The sequence below is a fragment of the Tupaia chinensis genome, unplaced genomic scaffold (assembly GCF_000334495.1).
Source record: "Tupaia chinensis unplaced genomic scaffold, TupChi_1.0 Scaffold000084_3, whole genome shotgun sequence".
Taxonomy (NCBI): domain Eukaryota; kingdom Metazoa; phylum Chordata; class Mammalia; order Scandentia; family Tupaiidae; genus Tupaia; species Tupaia belangeri.
Window position 1 is genome coordinate 2,514,788 of NW_006159546.1, and position 7,421 is coordinate 2,522,208.

The window sequence follows — 7,421 nt, forward strand, 5'->3', positions numbered from 1 at the left end:
AACCATTACATCAACTACTGGTCCCCCAAAATCTTTTAATTAGTATGAAAACCAAAAAACTATACCAAAAACATTACAACGTGTCATCATTCTATGCTCTTTGATGCCCTGTTGTAAGTAAAATGACATAGTGACTTGAAATTAGTCTCCAATTAAAGCTTAAAGAATCATTTTGTGCAATTTAGATTTTCTTAATCTCTATTTGCTCAAAATGGAATGGATTTATTAAATGAGCTTATTTTTGGATATCCCCCACAGACACGGTAGTACCAACATGTAAGAATTTCAGATACATAAGCAGGTTTGCTGTTCCACTTACTGAAGTAAGAGTACATCCTAGCTAGAATAAGATACACTCTAAATGCAAATTAAAATCAAAACAAGACACTCCAAGCCTAAGAACTGCTTGCTATTGCTTAGACTGTCTTAAAGGATTGTTATTGTTTCCTACACAAATGATAGGGACATACACTTGTAAAATAAAAATATAGCGTTCAATATAACCAATCTATTGTGCCCCGACCCTCTCTCCATTTTAGTAGAAATTTCAAATTGAAAACACATTTGGATCTGAAATTCTGCAGTAAAATCTTAAGTCTGAAACAAAAACGACAAAAGAGTCTTATCAGAAAGCCTATGTGTTTTAAAATAGAAGGCCACCTGAAAGGAATGGACCCTCTCTTCCAAGTTTGCTTTATAACCCTCTCACCTCAGCTTAGAGTAACTCCTTTGGAGTCATGAGTCGTAAAATTGGTTTATGCATAAAGCTACTAACATCCAAGAACCCTGAATACTCCAAATGATAATTTCAAAACAATGCTTAACTATTAGGTTGTATGGAAATTCATCACATACTTTTCTATGTTGTTCTATGCAAAAATATATCACAACTTTCCAGATGACCTAATAAATATACCCTTGTGTGAGTAGAAGGTGCTTATCAGTATAGACATTTCAGTAGAGGATAAGTGGTAGAAACAATGTTGGATTATTCTGCATTCAGTCACTTACTTGCTGTTGTATGATAGCACCAATAGCTAATCAAGTATCTGTTAACACTAATAATCAAGTAACAGCTTGTTACACTATAGGGCAAAATAGCTTGATTTCAGGATGCTGAGTACTGTGCTTGTTTGCCCTCAGATAACCCTTAATTCATTAACATTTCATTTGCATTGACTCATGGAAAATTATTTTATAACAAGCCCCAACTGAACATGTACGATACTAAAAGAGGAGGAGCCAAGATATAAAAATACAGATGGTGGAAACTTCCATGCTGGTACCCACCCTTGCAGCCAGTGAGCTCCTACCTATCCTGAGTACTTTCACTTTCATTTTCCCCTGCTGTGTACTTTCCTTTTGTCTTTATATAAAGCTTTATTGTTTCAATAAATGTATGTCTCTTGAAGGTATTCATCTTTGTTTTAACATTTTGAATATAAATTCATGAATGGTAGCTAAAATTAAGAAGACATAAAATGAGACAAGGGACCTGCTTCATAAATTGTATTGTTTATTTCACAGCCTGTTCTAAATATCCTCTTGTAAAATTCACTCCTTGCTAGAATGTCTCTCAATAATAAAAATAGTTACTTTCTTAGATTTAATTTTGGAAGACTGTGATAATCTAAGTGGCTGGACTATGCTGATTTACTGCATTGCAAACACGCAAATTCTATAACACAAACATGAGGTCAGCTTTGTTTCCCAATACAAAATTAAACTATACTAAATTAAATGACGCCAAAGGGGAGTGCTCAGCTAAGGAGGTTTGGCCATCTCAATAAATAGCTATCATTTATGCAGTTTATTCATTTCCCTGCAATGCTTTTGCATGTTCAATAAAAATTGATACGAGTGAAAGCATATTTCTTCCGACCAACAAAGGAGGAAGAAAAAAATAACACACTAATTTAAAATATACTTCAGCTACCTGTCATGAGCAAATTAAAAAAAGCCTTCAGTGGAAAGAAGTGCAGTACTTGGCAACATCGTTGCATGCTTCTATAGATGATTCAGCTTGTTCAGGTCTTAAAAAAGGATTCAGATGTCTTTCTATCTTCATAACTGAATGCAATGTGGTTTCTCCGTGGAAAAAGCTGAGTTGTTTCCGTATAATAACTCTAGAAGGAAAGGGCAAATTGTTCCCAAATTGAATTTTCTTTTTCGCTATTTAAAATAGCATCTCGTATCATAGTCTGACCTCATAGTTTGCTTGTGTGTCATCATTTTAATCAAAGTTATCATTTGCAAATTTCTCCGAGTAAAGTGGATCAAACACAGGGATTGTTCTTGATACATTTTGGGCTGAAAACTAGTGGGAGGAAGTTAAGAAATTCTTTCTTTTTACCAGAGGCTGTTCCGCAAGGCTGACTACAGGGGACTTTTCAATTGCTTAGCCATACAAGATTTTATCAGTCAACTGACAACTTCAACCTCCTGTATTTATAGGTTCCTGTTGTTAAACATCATTAAACTCATTGATTGAATCATGCAATTTTAAAGACTGCCACACAGTCAAGACCCTAACTAAAACTGAATGGATTGTTTTAAAGACACTGAGATGAGAGAATGAAAATTTGCACTTTTAAAAGGTAGATTTATTTACCTATTTGTGTGTGTGTGTGTGTGTGTGTGTGTGTGTGAGCAGGCATAGCAGGTGGCGGTCACATAACTGCTATACCCTTACAATTGTTTGAAAAAAATTGTATGCCAATTAAGAGGCTGGCAAATATAATGAACAGAAAAGTTTTAAAAAGTTGCATTGTGTTGTTTCGAGGTGCTCCTCTATCGCACCACGGTCAATTCAGTCCTTTACTCATTCCTGTATCAGTTGACTAGGAGAATATTTGAGTACCCACTAGGGACGTAGAATGTATCATGAAGAGGTCAGAACATAAATATTTGCCCATCATATTGTGAAAAGAAGAACTTCAGACAATTTAATACAGTGGAGTTTAACTGAACAAATAATTCAGAATGGCTTCCAAGGTACTTCGGATAGCCACACGGTAGGGGGACATCTACGCACAAGAAAGAGAAAGTGATTTACAAAAACCAAAACTGAGGGAACGAGGTTGAGAAGTAACTAGATTGGCTATATCTCGATGTTGGTTTGCCATGAGCACAATATACAGGGTGGGCGTTCTGTGACTGAACTGTGGCTGCTGCGATTTGCTGTAACTTAGCAAGTTACTAAGGAAGCAGACTTACAAGCGTTTGCTTGTGGAACTCAAGCAGGAGTATGGAGGCCCTTTTAGGCCAATAAAGCTTGTCAATACTATTTCATTTTTACAAATATACAATTCACATACTATAAAACATACCTTCTGAAGTGTACAATTCAGTGCTCTCTAGTATATTTACAAAACTATGCAACTATCTATTAATAATCTCACTACCAGTATTTAATTCTGGAACATTTTTATCATTTCCCCATAAAACAAACAGGGGAAAAAAAAAGTCTTCATAATCCATACACACCATACCTTCCTCTTCCTAGACTCTGACAACCTCTTACCTACTTTTTGTCTCTATTGACTTGTTTATTCCGGACATTTAGTATGAGTGGAATAATATGATCCACAGCTCTTTGTGTATGCCTGTTTCATTTAAGATACTGTTTTAAGGTTTATCCATGCTGGGACATGAATCACTACTTCATTTTTTTACTGATTGAATGGTATTTTGTTATATATTATATTTCCTTTATCCGGGAATTGGTTGATAAACTTTGGTTTGTTTACATTTAGGGCTATTGAAATAAATAATTTTGCTGTGAACATTTGTGTACACATTTTTGTCATTTTTCAGGAAATGTTTTCGGACATAGACCTAGAAGTGGAATTGAGGGGTCACATGGTAACTCTACATTGAACTTTTTGAGGTGCTATTTTACAAAGTGACCTGAGCATTTTACATTCACATGAGCAATGTATGAGCATTCCTATTTTTCTGTCTCCTTGTGCTCATTGCCAGTGTTTTTGCTGGAACTCATCATAGTATAGGTGAACTGGAAGTTCAATATGAATTTTCTTCGTATTCGTAAACTAGGTGATATGTGGATAGCTATGAGAATAGATGCATCGAGACATGATTATACAGACAGAAAGTAGGTATATTAAAAAGTCTTCAAACAAAATGTGTAAGAAAAGTGCTGTATTTGGTGGAGAAGAAATAGTAAACTCAAAGATACTCTTTCATAGGTAAGGACTGACTCACTGACTAGATTTTATTTATTTATGTATTAATTTGTACATTATTTATTTAATTTTATTTATTTATTCATTTATTTTAATTTGACCAGACACACACACACACACACACACACACACACACACACACAGAGGGGAGAGAGAGAGAGAGAGAGAGAGAGAGAGAGAGAGAGATGGAAAGTTAGACAACAAGCCACCAGATCTGGGACTTGAACCGTGGTTGGCTATGTGGGAGTGTCCAGCACCTTAACCACCACGCCGCCTGCTGGCCCCCACTGACTATATTTTAAAATATGAATGCTACTTATACAAATAAGGAGGAAGAGCATTTCAAACAGAATATTTTAAGTAAAATTTATGGAAGTCAAATTGCACAAGATATCATTGTGAAACAGTGAGTAGGTCCATTTTGCCTGAGCAGACAGTTTAGAAAGAAGAAAACGTTGGGAAAACATACAACCATTGCCTCTGAAACAGAGACAAATAGAAATTACCAGAGTGATTGCCCATAGTCAATATTTTGAAACAATGCAAGGTGGTAATTGGCCGAAACAGCGTAATGAGTAGTGTACAATGATAGATGTGATTATGCACTGAAACTTTCATGAAAATTTCATAAAGAGATGGTATTTCGCTGGACTAGGACATCTGTCATGTTGGTCAAATATTAGATGGAGTGATCTGAAATTAAACAAGAGTTGGGCAAACCTCTACCTTCCAGCTGGCTCTTGTTACAGGCCTTATGCTGCAGTGAGGTCTTATTGGATCCTGGTTTCCTGAGTACCCTAGGGATCTGATTGTTACTAGCCTCTTTGTTATTTTATGCTTTTGAATCTATCTAGGTTACTCACTGTGTTATGTTTATAAAAAAAGTATTTCACACCAAGGTAGTAATTAGCTTTGTCATAATCAGAAGTAAATATTATTTATTGACTAAAACAAAAGAATTGGGGAATTATAATACTGAATTCCCATGCTCATTAAGGTGACAAATGATCTCAGTGTAGGCTCAGAGCTCCCCACCCCCATCCGCACCCCAACGCCTTTTGGAACAGACAAGTGACCTGTTGATATTGAAGTTTCAAGAAAGTTCATCTGTCAAGGATAATGTTCTTTGTATGTAGGGAATAAAACTGGAAATCAAGAGATGGTGAGGATGTCAGAAAATGGCAAGCAGCAGGTACAATGATGAGAAAGGGATGAATGTGAGTTCACAGCAGGATGTGTAAAATAAAAGACAGAATTAGGCCAATTTGAGTCTGTACATCTAGATGGTAAGTCGATGTCAGAGTACAAAAGCCGGGAGGTGAATATTTCATTTCCAGCAGCAGGAGATCACAAAAAAGGAATTCAGAAATTAGGCTTGCAATGTGAGTGTCACCATCCTAAACAGTCTCAAGAGAAGTGGCGCATTAAGTTTAGTTTCCTGAACTGGCTGGGGCAGGGGTGACTGAGATTGCAGTGCTGCTCCACCGACGGCACAGGGTCAGGAACCAAGTCACTTGTCCTATTGTTCTACGGTGGGAAGAGTGGTGGGGAAGAGCTTCCATTCCCAAGATCTCTGAACATGCTGAATATTCAAGTCATTGCATATTGAACCCTCCTTCTAACAGAATTCTCCAGATGAAGAGAACAAGGCCATACGTATTTAATATTTAATATAGGAATTGGATCATGCTGTTATAGGATTCAAGAAGTTCTGTAATACACTGTCTACAAGCTGGAGAACTACCAAAGCCAGTGGGGAAATTTGGTGTGAGTCTAAGCACCGGAGAACCATGGGAACCAGTCTAGCTTCCAGTCTGAGGCCAAAGGCCTGAGAATCTGAGGACAGCTAATGGAAGTCCTGAAGTCCAAAACTTACGTACCAGGTGTCCTGATTTTTGAGAACCAGAGAAGAGGGGTATCCCAACTTAAGGAGAGTGGCCAGCAAATGGCATAGTGGTTAAGGCTTTGGATTCCCACACGGGCAACCGCCATTTGAGTCCTGGACCCAGTGGCTTGAAAATCACACTGAGTACATGTATGTATATGCGCTCAAAATCTGAGAGGAAAATGGTAGATAAGGGATTGTGGCATGATCATCGTCCGGTGGTGGGGGGGGGCGGTGATGTCTCATTTTCCCTTTTTCAGTCTCTCTCTGGTGGGCATACACAACCTACAGCAGAAAAAAAATAAATAAACACACACACACAGAATTTGCCCTACTTCCTCCATTTTATTTCATTCAGAGTTCCAACAGGTTAGATGATGGCTTACCCACACAATAAGGGCAGATGTTGCCGCTCAGCCTACTGGTTCAAATTCTAATCTTTTCCAGAAATATCCTATAGAGGCACCTAGAAATACTTTTTATTACCTATTTCTATTTCCATTAACACCATCAAGTTGACACATAACATTAACCAATATATTTAGCAACAGAAAAGAGTTTAAGAAAAAAAGAAGGGAACCACTGTTCTTTTTAATTTTTCTGAAAGCACAAAACACTTATTTTCACGTGTGTTGACTAGAATTTAGTCACCAAGTCTAGTCACAAAGCATGCTAGAAGATCTACTCAGATAAATATGAGTATTATTTCTACTGAGAAGAAGACAACTGGAAATAGATAATAGATACTTGACAGTATCTTTTGTACGCATTTGAAACATAATTAGTATGAGTCCTCTTTTAAACCTGTAGTTTTTGACTCTCAACTTCCGTCTCACAGAGAAGAAAATGAGTTTCAGAATTAGGAATAGCATTTTGACCCCTGTCCATCCTGCACCGTAACTCTTACTCTCTGTAAGTTAACAGCTCATGCCGAAATGTTCTCAAGATGCCTAAAACAAGGTTGATCTGTTGTGAAATAGTTGAGTTGCATTTTATGAAAATATTCAGCTCATTCCTCAGGCTAGTCTGCGGTCATCATGAATAAATCTTATATCTGTGGGGCACCATGTTTAGAATGTGGGATGTATAGCTATATTTTGATTGTAAATATATTTAGGTGTTGCTATCCCTTTAATGAGTAACCTCCCTTCTAACTGCTGCCTTATGTTTGTTCTTCTTCTAAAGTTCAAGTTGCCTTTTTAAAATGAGTTTAAATTCATTCTTTCTAGTTTATCATTTTTCACTCCATTTTAAACCCATCTCAAGCCTCTGCCTCTACCACCGACTGAAACTGGTCAGTACAAATGACTTTCTAGTGGCCATATTTAATA